The sequence below is a fragment of the Microcaecilia unicolor genome, chromosome 6 (genome assembly GCF_901765095.1).
Source record: "Microcaecilia unicolor chromosome 6, aMicUni1.1, whole genome shotgun sequence".
Lineage (NCBI taxonomy): Eukaryota > Metazoa > Chordata > Amphibia > Gymnophiona > Siphonopidae > Microcaecilia > Microcaecilia unicolor.
The window spans coordinates 98,166,138-98,180,842 of NC_044036.1; the positions used below are offsets into that span (position 1 = coordinate 98,166,138).

A 14,705-nucleotide genomic window follows, 5' to 3' on the forward strand; every position below is an offset into this window, starting at 1 on the left:
TCGGCTGGGGAGGCTTAGCCTCCCCAAGCCTCCAATACCAGGCGCCTATGATCTGTAGCCAACCTACAGGCCCTGTTTACTAGGGCACATTAGCATTTTTAACGCACCTACAATTAACATGCGCATTAATCATGTAGGCGCCTATAGGTATATTGTAGGTGCCTACACGGTTAACATGTGTACATGTTTAACGTGCATTAAAGATGCTAACACGCCTATAACGTGGCTTAGTAAACAGGGCCCTATGTTTGCTATTCATCTAAGATATAACAAATGGAGTTGCATCTCAATCTGCTAACTCTTTTCCCAATAAATGTATTAATATTACATCTGTCATATGATTTACTATTTCTCACCCTACATACCAATATATCCTCTACTACTACTACTACTTATCATTTCTAAAGCGCTACTAGACGTACGCAGCGCTGTACACTTGAACATGAAGACACAGTCCCTGCTCGACAGAGCTTACAATCTAATTAGGACAAACAGGACAAACAAGAGATAAAGGAATATTAAAATGAGGATGATAAAATAAGGGTTCTGAACAAGTGAATAAGGGTTAGGAGTTAAAAGCAGCATAAAAAAGGTGGGCTTTTAGCTTAGATTTGAAGACGGCCAGAGATGGAGCTTGATGTACCGTCTCAGGAAGTCTATTCCAGGCATATGGTGCAGCAAGATAAAAGGAATGGAGTCTGGAGTTAGCAGTGGAGGAGAAGGGTGCAGATACGAGAGAAACTGGAACAAACTGGACTGTTACATATTCCTACACAGACACTACATGCCAGCAGAATCCTTACCTCAGTCACACATGCAGAACATGGACAGATCCTCAACTGATAGAAAATAAGGGGCCACAAAAAACATACAGACAAAACTGGAGACCCCCCCCCCCCCCCCCAGAAAGCCAGAATCTATAAGTAGTGAAAATACTGGTAAAAGTAACAGAAATGCATTTTTTTTCTTACTCTGCTAAATACAAAATTAGAAAAGATGTACATTTCCAAAAAAGAAAACATCCATGAGCAGCATATCCCCCTTTCCTCTCCATCCCCTTCTATCCATATGCTGCATTTCACCCTTTTCCCTTCCCCCTCCCCTCCATGTACATGTCCCCTCCAATCTTTTTGCCAGCCCCCTCCCTGCACCCACACTCCATCCACCTTTTGCACTGCCCCCTCCCTGCATGATCTACCTTTTCTACAGCCCTCTCCCTCCCTCCACCCACCCACCTTTTTTACAGCCCCCTGCATCCACCAAGATCTGCCTTTTTTACAGCCCCCTCTCCCTCCACTCCATCCACCTTTTTTATAGCCCCTCTCTGCATCTACCATGATTCACCTTTTTTACAGCCCCCTTCTCCTTCCCTCCCTTCATCTCTCCACTCCATCTTCCTTTTTTATAGCCCCCTCCCTGCATCCATCATGATCCACCTTTTTTATAGCCCCCTTTCTTTTTACTACTACTACTACTACTATTTAGCATTTCTATAGCGCTACAAGGCGTACGCAGCGCTGCACAAACATAGAAGAAACACAGTCCCTGCTCAAAGAGCTTACAATCTAATAGACAAAAAAATAAATAAAGTAAGCAAATCAAATCAATTAATGTGAACGGGAAGGAAGAGAGGAGGGAAGGTGGAGGCGAGTGGTTACAAGTGGTTACGAGTCAAAAGCAATGTTAAAGAGGTGGGCTTTCAGTCTAGATTTAAAGGTGGCCAAGGATGGGGCAAGACGTAGGGGCTCAGGAAGTTTATTCCAGGTGTAGGGTGCAGCGAGACAGAAGGCGCGAAGTCTGGAGTTGGCAGTAGTGGAGAAGGGAACAGATAAGAAGGATTTATCCATGGAGCGGAGTGCACGGGAAGGGGTGTAGGGAAGGACGAGTGTGGAGAGATACTGGGGAGCAGCAGAGTGAGTACATTTATAGGTTAGTAGAAGAAGTTTGAACAGGATGCGAAAACGGATAGGGAGCCAGTGAAGGGTCTTGAGGAGAGGGGTAGTATGAGTAAAGCGACCCTGGTGGAAGATGAGACGGGCAGCAGAGTTTTGAACCGACTGGAGAGGGGAGAGGTGACTAAGTTGGGAGGCCAGCAAAAAGCAGATTGCAGTAGTCTAAACGAGAGGTGACAAGGGTGTGGATGAGGGTTTTGGTAGAGTGCTCGGAAAGAAAGGGGCGGATTTTACGGATGTTGTAAAGAAAGAAACGACAGGTCTTGGCAAACTTCCTAAAGTTAATTCTGAATCTGTCCCCTTTCACCTTCATCCCATGTCCCCTCGCTCCAGAGCTTCCCCTCAAACGAAGGAGACCAGCCTCCTGTGCATCTAAGCCGCATACATATCCAAATATCTCTATCATATCTCCCCTCTCCCATCCCTCCTCCAAAGTATACACATTGAGATCTAAGTCCCCACATGCTTTATGATGACAATCTCCCTCCCTCCACTCCATCTTCCTTTTTTACAGCCTTCCCTCCCTGCACCCACCGCCATAATCTACCTTTTTACAGTCCCACTCCTTCCACCCACACTCCATCCACCTTTTTTAGTCCCCCCATCCCTTCACCCATGCGACCCCATCCACCCACCTGCACTGCCCTGACCCCTGCTCCCCCAAGCCTCAAGGTGCCCTCCCTGAACCTACCTTAACACGCCCTGGTGGTCTAGTGGCCTCTTTGGGGAAGAAAAGAACCCCACTACTTCCTGCCTTTGCTCTGCTCGCTGCCGCTGCTTTTTCAAAATGGCTGACAAAACTTCAAGCGGTGACCTTGTGAGACTTAAGGCCGCCACTTGAAGTCTCAGCAGCCATTTTGAAAAAGCTGTGACAGCGAGCAGAGCAGCGGTAGCAGGCAGGAAAGAGTGGGGTTCTTTTCTGCCTTGACCACTAGGGCACATTAAAATAGGTTTGAGGAGGGCACCCTGAGGATTGGGGGGAGGGGAGGTGGAAGGGGACCAGCTGGCCAGCCAGCCATAGCCTGTGTGTGCTTGGGAACAACCGGTTTGCTAAATTCTGCAAAACAGAACAATCGGATCTTGCTATCCGGTGCAAGTCGGCTCCAGCACTCCACTGGATGCAGCTCATGGATCCTTCTTAGCAGGGACGGATTTAAGACGTTAGCATCTATAGGCAGGACTGAAGAGTGGTGAAGAGGGAAAGTTTCTGCCCCACAGATAATAGAGCGTGATCTTAAAGCAAGTGGAATCAGGCTCTGTGTGTGTTGTTTATTTATTTATACTACCCATCATACAAAAACCAGTTTATAATCCCAGCCAAAAGGGTACATAGACAAATCTAGGACAAAGGCAGAAACTACCTATATAAAACACACCTCTAACGTTCTAATGAAGCCAGAAGGCAGCCTGAAACCGGAAGATGTAGTTGTGTAAATCGCTTTTTTGCCCATGAGTGTCTGCCCCGCCCTCGTGTCACAACGTGATGATGTCAAGGGCGGAGCAATGACACTCACCGAATCGCATCGCTCACCCTATATGACACGCCCAGCCAACCCTCTCGCAAGTTTCCCCTCCTCCCTCTAGGATAATCTCGACTCACACCTGCCCACACGCGAAGGAATGAAAACGCCCAGCCAGCCCTCTCGCACGCTTCCTCTCCTCCTTCTAGGATAATCCCGACTCACACCTGCCCGCCCGCGACACCGGAGAGGATTCAAAATGTGGAACTCTCTGTCTTCACTGGCGCTACAACGAATCCAATTTGAAATGCGTCCCCGATAAGGACTGAGTAACGGCTTACAGAGAGATGACGATCCATTGGAATGTTAGAGCCGCAGTATCCGCCCTTCGCCACACCCCCCCAAATCGCCGCCCCCTCACCCCTACACCCACCCATGTTGCCACCGCTACTAACCTCCACCCCCCCCCAAGGTCGCCGCAGCCACTGCTCAACCCTCCACCACAGGTCGCCGCCACTCCCCCCTCCGTCCGACGTCAGCTACGGCCGGTACAAAAACAAACAAACAAAAAACCCAACAAAAAAGCTTTTAAAAAGGAAGCGGGGCACCGCAGGCAGCCATTGGCTGTCAGCTCTGCATCCGCTCCTCCTCTCACCTTCACTCTCTGTCTCTCACACAGTCACTCTCACACACACTCTCTCAAACATACACACTCCGAGGAAAACCTTGCTAGTGCCTGTTTCATTTGTGTCAGAAACGGGTCTTTTTTACTAGTCTGTAATAAAAGCAAGGTGGAAACAATAGGTTCACCACAGCCATGTTAGTTTGAGTAAAGAGCCAAGTTTTTACTGCACTCCTGGAACCTGTAGTAATTTTCAGATCGAAGTGCTAGACAAAGCAAGTTCCAGAGAACAGGCCTGAGCTAATGAAAGGCACAGTGTCTACACCAGGCTTGTCCAAACCTTTTCTATCAGGGGCCACATAAATTGTAATACTCAGAGGGCCAAAATATGTATGTGTGAATGCACATTATTCCAGAGAATAATAAGGTATCACCTTATTATTCTCTGGAAAATAAGGTGATACCTTTTAATTGGACTAACTTATTATATTTTTAACTAGTTTTTGGAGGCCAAAGCCTCCTTTCTTAAGTCAGGACAAGCATTCTATAACACTATACTGGTCAGACCTGAAGGAGGAGGTTTTGATCTCTGAAAGCTAGTCAAAAAGTTTATTTAGTCCTATAAAAAGTTGTCACCTTATTTTCTATTTTTTCTATTTCTATTTATATATTATCTTTTAAAGTAGATTAATACAGCTACCACATTTCTTCATCCTAAATTAAAAATAAAATTATTTTTTCTACCATTGCTGTCTGATCATTTAATTTTTTCTAATTGTGTTGGCCCTCACTGTCTGTCTCTCACTCTGCCCCTGGCATGCAGCATTGCCCCTGTCTCTCCTCCTGCATCATTCATTATTACCTCACCTATTTCCTTCTCTCTCTCTCCCCCATCATGTACTGCCTTTGTCTCTCTCCCCCTTGCAGTATCTCCTTTCTATCTCTCCCCATCCATTATCTCCTCTGACTCCTCCTCTTCTTCCCCCCTCACAACATCTAGCATTGTCTGTCTGTCTTCCCCCCAGCATACAACACTGCCCGTCTTTCCGCCTCCCTCCACTGCACCATTCAGCATTGACCCTGCCTATCTCTCTTCGCATCCAGCATTGAGAGGCAAATTTTTTTTCTCTCTCTTTTCCTATACAGTATTTCCCCTCTCTGCTGTCTCTCCAGCCCATTCAGCATTGCCTGTTTCTCTCCCCCACCTCCTATTCACTAGTGCCCTCTCTCTCTCTCTCTTTTCTGTTTCTCTTTCCTCCCATGCAGTCTGTTTCTCCTTTCCTTTGCACCCATCCAGTCTTGCCCCATTCCTCTCTCTCTCTCCCCTGATTCCCCTCCCATCTTATCCACCTCCTTCATACAGCTCAATTTTCCTCCTTCCTGTTGCACTTCCACCAGGTCTGTGCTAAATAAACAACCAAGGAAGTATCAAGGGACCACAGCTTTCTGCATGCCATTACTGCTTCCTGTGCTGGTCCTCTGATGTAAATGGGACTAGCACAGGAATCAGTAGGGGCTGCAGAGAACTGTTTGTTAGCATGGACCCAGGGTAGGTACAACAGAAGGGAGGAAAGGCAGCAGGTCTGCAGGCCAGGAACGCTGGGACTAGAGGGGTTTAACCTCCCCAAGTCTCTTATACAGGGCGCCTATGGATTTGCCACCAGAGGCATAGCCAGTCCTCTGATTTTGGGAGGACCCAGAGGTGGACTGGGGGGGGGGCGGCAACATATTTCCTCCACCCCCGCCCCCTATGCATTAAAATTAGTACCTTTGAAGTGGAGGAGCAACCTAATGGTTAGTGCAATGGACTGAGAACCTAGGGAATTGGGTTCAATTCCCACTGTAGCTCCTTGTGACCCTGAGCAAGTCACTAACCTTCTGTTGCCCCAAGTGCAAACTTAGATTGTGAGCCCACAAGGGACAGAAAAAGTACCTGCAAATAGTATATGTAAACTGCTTTGGTTGTACCCACATATAGGCAGTATTATCAAATCCATGACCTTTGCTGGTGGAAATGCCAAAGCCCCACCAGCCAAAGAAATTCCTTTCCAAGCCACTCCCCTCCTGCTGATGCTTTTGCAGTAACCTAGGACTACCTGAAAATGCTCAGTTCTTGAGTAAAGAGTCCCAGCATCAGTGGCTGGAGCCACCCCACTGACTTTTGGGTTACTGCAGCAGTGCCTGGAAGAGGGGAGGGGCTTAGCAGGGAATTTCTTTGGCTGGCAGAGCTTTGCCCCCCCGGCCAGCCATTTAATGGGTGCAGTACAGGTTTGGAGGGGGCCTGAACCCAAAGTGGGGGGAGCACCCAGCCCCCCCCTGAGACTATGCCACCATTCCCCACTATCTCAGTAATGTTAATGCCAGTTTCAAAATGAAACTTCATGCTTTCTTCTTTCTTCTGTTCCTCTGACTCTTCCCTCCCCCAGCCCAGCTTTTTTTTGCCCACATGTGGTACATAAATTTTGAACACTTCTGTCTCTCCATTTGCCTTTTACCCAGTATCTGACTGATTTTCTCTCTCTCTCTCCTCCATGCCCCCCATCCTTCACCTGTTCTCCCTCTCTTATAAGCACACCCTCCTGCCTTCACTCTGTCTTGTTCCCCTTACCTCATTGCTTCAATGTGTCCTTGCTTCCCTGCCTCGGGTTTTCCGCTTCCTTGCTGAGAGTGGTCCACACAAGCTCTGGGTGAAGTCCTCCAATGGGATCCCTGCTTCTTTGCTGCGACAGGTTTCAGCATGAGGTTGAGCCATGCTGCACCGGATGTTGAGACTGGTCTTGTAGTATTAAATGTCGTGAGTCTTGATACCTCGGAAACAGCTTCAACTTCTGGTGCCACGTGGCTCAAGCTCCTGGTTAGACCAGTCACAGCAGAGAAGCAGATCCCATCAGAGGACTTCACCCACAGCTTCTGTGGGCCTAGCAAATGAGGTTGGCAGGCTGAGTTCTGGCCCGCAGGTCATGGGTTGGACAAGCCTGGTCTACACCCTTCAAACCTGGTGGTGCACAAAGAAGATTTCCCTGGGAAGATCTTAAAGGACAATTTGGTGATAGAGAATAAGAAAAGAGGTTAAAATTTGGCACCCTAGGCAGTTACCTATGTTGCCTGTGCCTAAATTCAGACCTGCCTCTTAGTTGTTAAAGAACCAAACTTAAAAAAATTATACAGTGTCTGTGCAATGTATTAACCTGAGAAGTGTCACGGTGTCTGTCTCTGGAAGAAATGAGCAATCTGCTAATTTCTATCAGAGACCACACCACTTTATCTGAGACATGCTTCTGGAGGATGAATCACAGAATGAAATAGTCCCTACTCTTCTAGCTCTAGCTTTCTGGCAACCACGTAATCTGAAGCAAGACCTGATGAAAAGCAAGCTTGAGCAGAAATGCAACATCCCGTCGGACAGCAGAGCCCAGACACGAGGACCCCACAGTTACCCACATAAGAAAATCATTCAGCATGAATGGATCAAGTTTAAAAATGATGGGGTAGCTGCAATGTCCAAAACACTTTCTATTTGAAAACTGCCTGAAGAAAAAGTATTCAGTCTGCAGCTGATTTTTCTGTGACTACTTTGTCCATGACAAACAACATGAATAGGGGAGACAACAAGCTGCATGTGTTGTCTCCTCTGTCCTAACCCCATGTCTAAGACTGCTTTCTCTTCCCCTGGGTAAACATTACACGTGAACTGGATTGCTGTGTGTAAAGGGTGGGCAGTTTTCACTCAGCCTATTTACTCAGATACAGTAGAGTCCTGATTATCTGGCATAAATGAGACTGACAAGTGGTTGGATAACCGAAATTGTCAGGTAATTCAAACACATCAGGGAACCGCCGTCATGCTCAATGCCTCTTTCCCTCCCCCCTGAACAGTAAAAGTCACAACACCCCCCCCCCCCCCAAGTTCTTCCTGTCTCCCACCTGTGGGCCCCACTGGGCCTGCCTTACATTCCCTGGTGGTCTAGTGGTAGTGGGCAGGAATGATCCTCAGTTGTTCCTGCCCATGTTGGCTTCACTTTCAGAATGGCTTCCCTTTTCAGAATAGCTGCCATGACTACAAGCGGCAGTCTCATGAGACTGCCACCAGAGGTCACACCAGCCATTTTGAGTTTGGAGCCATTGAGTTTGGCAGCCATTTTGAAAATAGAACTGGCATGGGCAGGAGTGACTGGGGATTGCTCCTGCCCCGACTTCACCACTAGATTGTCAGGGATTGTAAGGTAGGCCCAGAGGGGCCTATGGGTGGATAGGTAGGGGGGAGGAGGCACTTGGGGGGACGGAATCTATGATACGAGACTGCCACTGTTCAGGGGTGGAAGGGTAATCTGAGTATGGCAGTGCTCACTGTTTCCTCTAAACTAAGTGGGAGTCTTCCACCTACAGTCCTGCCAGTAGGGGGGAGGGATGCTGTTTCACTATCACATTTTCAATAGTGGGGCAGGCAAGCTCTGTAGGACTCCAGAGAACTTAAGTTGTCCCTAGCAATTGAAAACACAATTGAACACCCCTCCTCTCCCCCCCCCCCCACCGCAGGAGACTTCCTGTTCAGTTTAAAGGGAAAAATGGTAGTGGTGTCCCAATATTCAAGAGGGAGGGAGAGGGCAGAGCCCAGATTACCAACTGTTGGCTAATCTGAAATGCCAGATAAACAAAGGTCAGATAATTGGGACTCTATCATAACTGGCTGGCTTTTCACAACTGTGCTTATAAGAACCACATTTATGTTCTGTAGTGCCCTTATTTAGAGGGGAAGAGAGTTATGGGGGAGTTAGCAATCTGCAGCATAAAAGTCTCGCAGGTTGCTGACTCCCATGGTAAATTAATAACATTGCCAATGAGCCACCTCACATGCAGCATTATTCCAGTAACCCAGAAGCACTGGGTCTCAGAACTGCGGCCCTAAAGTGTATTTTTTGAGAAGGGATGGAAAATGGGTTCTGATAATTCTGCTCTTTCTCCAGCCAATTATTTAAAAAAAAACCAAAACCCACAAATATTTCCTTTTTTTTTTTTTTTTAAATAGATTGTTCCTCATTAATGTGAACTTTCCACTTAATATTTTCTTTGTTGCTTTATTTCCTTTTCTTTAGAAATGTCCTATGGTATATTCTTGTATTGTTACTTTGTAATATATACAAATAAAATTTTCAGTTAAAAAAAAAAGCTATGGCCCGATGCTCACAGGCTGGAGCCTAAAGGACCTGTGCCATTCTGCCTCCCTCCAATCACATCCCCATCCTTCCCAATCACAGCCCACCCTGTTCAAACTTCTGTTCAAAGACCCCCACCCCTGAACTGGCCTACCATAGGTGGTCCAGAGGTCATCAGGCTTGAATGATCCCTAGGTACTCCTGCCCTGGCTGGCGCTGTCTTTGAAATGGCGCTCCTAGTGGTAGACTTATGCTACTACCACCACTGAGGTCATGTTGAGACTATCACTAGGGGGGCCACTGGGGATCACTCCTGACATATGACCTGCACACCAACAATGAATCTAATGATATGGACCTTTTGGGGGTGGGGGTGAGGTCCTTGGGGATTGGGAATGTGATGGGATGGGGAACAGCTGGCTCTGGCTTAGGAGCATCAGGCTGCAGCTTTGAGGCCCGATGTTCCCAGCATTGCAAAATAACCCCAGAATTTGGGATATTTTACCATGATTTTCCACCCACAATATGAATCTAGTGCATACCACAAGTCATGTTATGGTGTTTACATAGTAATGAGCTGCTTTACAAGTATTTGCATATTTTGCACTTCATTACTATGTAACAAGTGCAGCTGTGTTAGGGCCCTTTAAGTCACATTAACGGAGACAAATAACTTAACTTACAGCCCTAACGCAGCTTGATAACGACACCCCTTAATCTAGTATACATTAGGGACATGCATTCCTTAGAGCACCTTAAAAAATTCATTGCACACTAAATCAATTTAATGCATGTTAACCTATGAATTAATGTGTGTTTACTTAATGCACGTTAAAGCATTTTAATGCACATCATACACTTTTCATTAAAACTGTGTGAAACAAACAAACAAAAAAAGCCAAAAACTGGGGAAAAAGCCAAATGAACTGAAAACAAACCAAAAATATTTGCCATGTGCACATTCTTACTATATATGAACTAATGCAGGAGGTGTGAAGAAGGATACTATACTGATGACGTGTGGGACGTGTGTCAGCCATAAGAGACAAAAAAAACCTCTGCAGGCACATATCGATAATGCCTGTGTGCAAACAAACATTTTCCCAGGCCCTGCTATTTCATTAATTACCTTATGATCCAAGATAGCAAAGGGAACTTCAAAACAACCAATAGGAATATAAGACATTTGAAATTAAAGATGATCAAACGCTTTCAAAAACAAACCAAAAGGACTTCACAGAGGTATTGTTTTTCTCACTTATTACCAGATATTGAGCTGGATTTACTAAACGTTTTGTGTTTATCTCTTTGCACTTTCTTCTCCTCTGTAAACACATCACCCCTCAGGCTTTCACTTTCCAGTACAGATGTGCATTCGTTAACACTCGGCTCATTTGGGCACCTTAACAATTTCAGAGCACACAAAAATCGATTGTAAATGCATTAGCCTACAAATTAATGCGCGTACGATTGATCTGCACGTGTAAGAAAAAAAAGTCCCAATAAGCATTTTTAAAAAGTTATTCAAAAGAATTTGTGAAACGAACCAAAAACATACCTGAAAATCAGAAAAAAAAGAAGCCAAATGAACCGAATGTTTTTTTGCCTCTGCACATCCCTACTTTCCAGCTCTTTCCAGCTTTGAACGCTGATGCTGTAATTCAATCTGCAATTTATTTAGACGATGTCATGTCATCTTTAGCTCTTTCTACAGTGACCTCGCAAAGGGAGTAGATCAGGCAAAAGCTAGGTCACAGGTATACCTAGTTAGTCTATTAAAAAGCTACCAGCTATAAATTCTCTGTGGACCTTTGTTTCCAGATATGTGACAGGAAAGAGAGCAGCAAAAGAAAAACTTACACTGATATACTGTAGTTAACCTAAGAAAGGTAAAGGTTTGCAAATAAACGAGAAATGGAGGCAGGACGGAATGAACTCATTATTATTTTTTTAAAATTACATTTCCTTGCGTGGAGGAACAGACCAGATATCTTTTTTTCCCTTTTCCACCGAAAACAGGTAGCATCAACGTCTTCTCTCCATTTGCAGCAAAAAGACAGCAGGTAAATCTTTTCCACGGTATTTGAATGAATTAAAAACGGCAAAATGAGAGAAGCTTGGAAGCCAGAAGGCAAAAGGCAAAAGCAAGCATCTTTGAGAAAAACAGCCAGAGGAAATACAAGAAAAGCTAAGCAGTGACCCAGAGGGAACGTGCAGGGAAAACTGAGCTTTCCATCCTAAAGTCGGCCTGAAAAGTCTCACCCCGGCCACCTTCCCATAAAGAGGAACGCAAGATTGTCTGTTGACAAAGATCGTGCCAAGGAAATACACAGCCGGTCTTACCCCGGAATTTGCCAATTTCCTTCCCTTGGATGCTGCTGGAGCAGTGGCTGGAGCAGATGAGCGCTGCTGAGGCAAAAAGGCAAAACAGGGCTGGACTGGAAAGTGGGCGGCGATCCGGCGCCTTTCCAGCTTTCCTGATAAGCTCCTTTATTACAGAGAGAGAAGGGCTCTGTCGGGCAATGACTCTCTCCAATGTGCAGAGGGACGCTGATAACTCATTCCCCTCCCCGAGTGTCTTCAGATACCCTGAGGAGAGGAGGGACACTGGGATGATGGCAAAACAGCAGAGCATCGCTGTCAAATGAATCTGCAACAGCCAGCCACAGGGATCCATCTGTCACACTTTTAATACTTCCCTAGGCAAATTCAGTATTAACACCTTTACTCACACAATACACAGAACTTGGGGGTCCTTTTACTAAGCTGCAGTAAAATAAAAAAAAAGGGCGTACTTTGTCCCAGTGGTGATCCTTGGTCGGCTGCTACCTCCACTGCGTCCCCCCCCCGGCAGCGTCCCCCCCCCCCGGCAGCGTCCCCCCCCCCCCCGGCGCAGCACAACATACCTCCCCCCCGGCGCATCAACACCCCCACCCCCCGGGTGCATTCTTACCTGCTGGGAGCAGCCGCGCGGCTGTCGGCTCCGCTGGTTCCCTGCTCCCTCTGCCCCGGAACAGGAACTAACCGTCCCCACCGCTCTGCCCTCAGTATGCCACTGGCTTGTCCTAATGTGGGACCTTCCCTCATGCTGCTAAGCCCATTTTTTACCATGGCAGGAAAATAGGGCATTTTCCATTTTTTGATGTGCAGGTTGTGCGCTAATATTATTATTAGGACTTATTTACCGCCTTGTCTGTATGTAGCAACTGCAAATAATGCGGGAGCACTTACCGCCTCCTATTTAACTCCATGTTAACCAGTTAGGAGTAAATTCTATTAGTGGCGCACCGAAAAGTTTACCTGCCGAGCACTATCATAAGACAAAAGCATCGCCACAATGGGACAGACCAAAGGTCCATCTAGCCCAGCACCCTGTCTCCGACAGTGGCCAATCCAGCATTTTGTACTGCTTGTCCCAGGAATAGTGGATTTTTTCCTACGTCCATTTAATAACATTCTATGGCCTTTTCCTTCAGGAAGCAGTCCAAACCTTTCTTAAACTCTGCTAAGCTAACCGCCTTAACCACATTCTCCGGCAATGAATTCCAGAATCAAATTAAGCGCTGAGTCAAGAAAGATTTTCTCTTATTTGTTTTAAACTTACTGCACTCCAGCTTCATCTGAAAGCCCACCTCTTTAACATTGCTTTTGACTTGTAACCACTCGCCTCCACCTACTCTCCTCTCCTCCTTCCTGTACACATTAATTTATTTGATTTGCTTACTTTATTTCTTGTCTATTAGATTGTAAGTTCTTTGAGCAGGGACTGTCTTTCTTCTATGTTTGTGCAGTGCTGCGTACGCCTTGTAGCGCTATAGAAATGCTAAATAGTAGTAGTAGTAGTACTTCATCGCATGTCCAAACCTGTTTTAAACCCAGATACATTAACCGCTGTTACCACATCCTCCAGCAATGAGTTGTTTGAGTGAAAAAATATTTCCTCTTATTTGTTTTAAAAGTATTTCCACATAATGTCATCGAGTGCCCCCTGATCTTTGTACTTTTTGAAAGAGTGAAAAATTGATTCGGTTGTATCCATTCTACACCACTCAAGATTTTCTAAACCCCCTCCCTACCCATCTTCAAATCCTTGCTTAAAGCTCACCTCTTCAATGCTGCATTCGGAACCTAACCTTTCGAACATATAGGTTGCCCCAATCTGTCTGACCTTTCAGATTATCTGTACATTTGTCTTTTAGATTGTAAGCTCTTCGAGCAGGGACTGTCCTTCCATGTTAAATTGTACAGCGCTGCGTAACCCTAGTAGCGCTTTAGAAATGTTAAGTAGTAGTAGTATGCCCCCTTGTCCTAGTATTTCTGGAAAGTGTAAACAGACACTCCATATCTATCTTTCCCACTCCACTCATTATTTTATAGACCTCTATCATATCAACCCTCAGCCACCTTTTCTCCAAGCTGAAGAGCCCCAGACGCTTTAGCCTTTCCTCATAGGAAAGTCATCCCATCCCCTTAATCATCTTTGTCACCCTTCTCTGCACCTTTCCTATAAAGGGTATATTATGCATCCTTTATAGAATAGAGCTTAGGGCATAAACCACACCTAACTATTTATACCTAAAGCCAGTATAAATGCTGGCACCTGATTTACTCACTGTTGACTAAGCTGTGCTAGCAGCTGCCACGAGATAATGCTGACAAAGCCCATTCAAAGTGAATGGGCTGTGTTGGTATCAGGGGCGTAGCCAGACCTCAGCAGGAGGGGAGTCCAGGGCCCAAGGTGGGGGGGGGGCACATTTTAGCACACCTCTCCGAGCCACCAGACCCTCCCTGCCACCACCAACCCTCCCCTGCTGCCGCCAGGTACCTTTGCTAGCGGGGGTCCCCAACCCCCACCAGCCTTAGTCTTCTTCAGCGCCGGTCTCCGGTGCATTCGCTGATCTGTGCTGTGAGTCCTGAAGGATGTCAGTCAGGACTCACAGCACAGATCAGCGAACACGCTGGAACAAATCAAATCAATTAATGTGTAGAGGAAGGAGGAGAGGAGGGTAGGTGGAGGCGAGTGGTTGCAAGTGGTTACGAGTCAAAAGCAATGTTAAAGAGGTGGGCTTTCAGTCTAGATTTAAAGGTGGCCAAGGATGGGGCAAGACGTAGGGGCTCAGGAAGTTTATTCCAGGCGTAGGGTGCAGTGAGACAGAAGGCGCAAAGTCTGGAGTTGGCAGTAGCGGAGAAGGGAACAGATAAGAAGGATTTATCCATGGAGCGGAGTGCACGGGAAGGGGTGTAGGGAAAGACGAGTGTGGAGAGATACTGGGGAGCAGCAGATTGAGTACATTTATAGGTTAGTAGAAGAAGTTTGAACAGGATGCGAAAACGGATAGGGAGCCAGTGAAGCGACTTGAGGAGAGGGGTAGTATGAGTAAAGCGACCCTGGCGGAAGACGAGACAGGCAGCAGAGTTTTGAACCGATTGGAGAGGGGAGAGGTGACTAAGTGGGAGGCCAGCAAGAAGCAGATTGCAGTAGTCTAAACGAGAGGTGACAAGGGTGTGGATGAGGGTT

The 14,705-nt window shown here is 46.4% G+C and overlaps 1 protein-coding gene across 1 annotated transcript in view; it reads right to left on the reverse strand.

The window, feature by feature from the left end:
• The window catches only part of FAM163A (family with sequence similarity 163 member A), a 73,528-nt gene extending 61,937 nt beyond the window's left edge, over nucleotides 1-11,591 (reverse strand). The window contains exon 1 of the mRNA XM_030206938.1: nucleotides 11,531-11,591. The gene's annotated coding sequence lies outside the window, so the exon portion shown is untranslated. The remainder of the gene's footprint in view (nucleotides 1-11,530) is intronic.
• Between the last annotated feature and the right edge of the window lie 3,114 nt (nucleotides 11,592-14,705).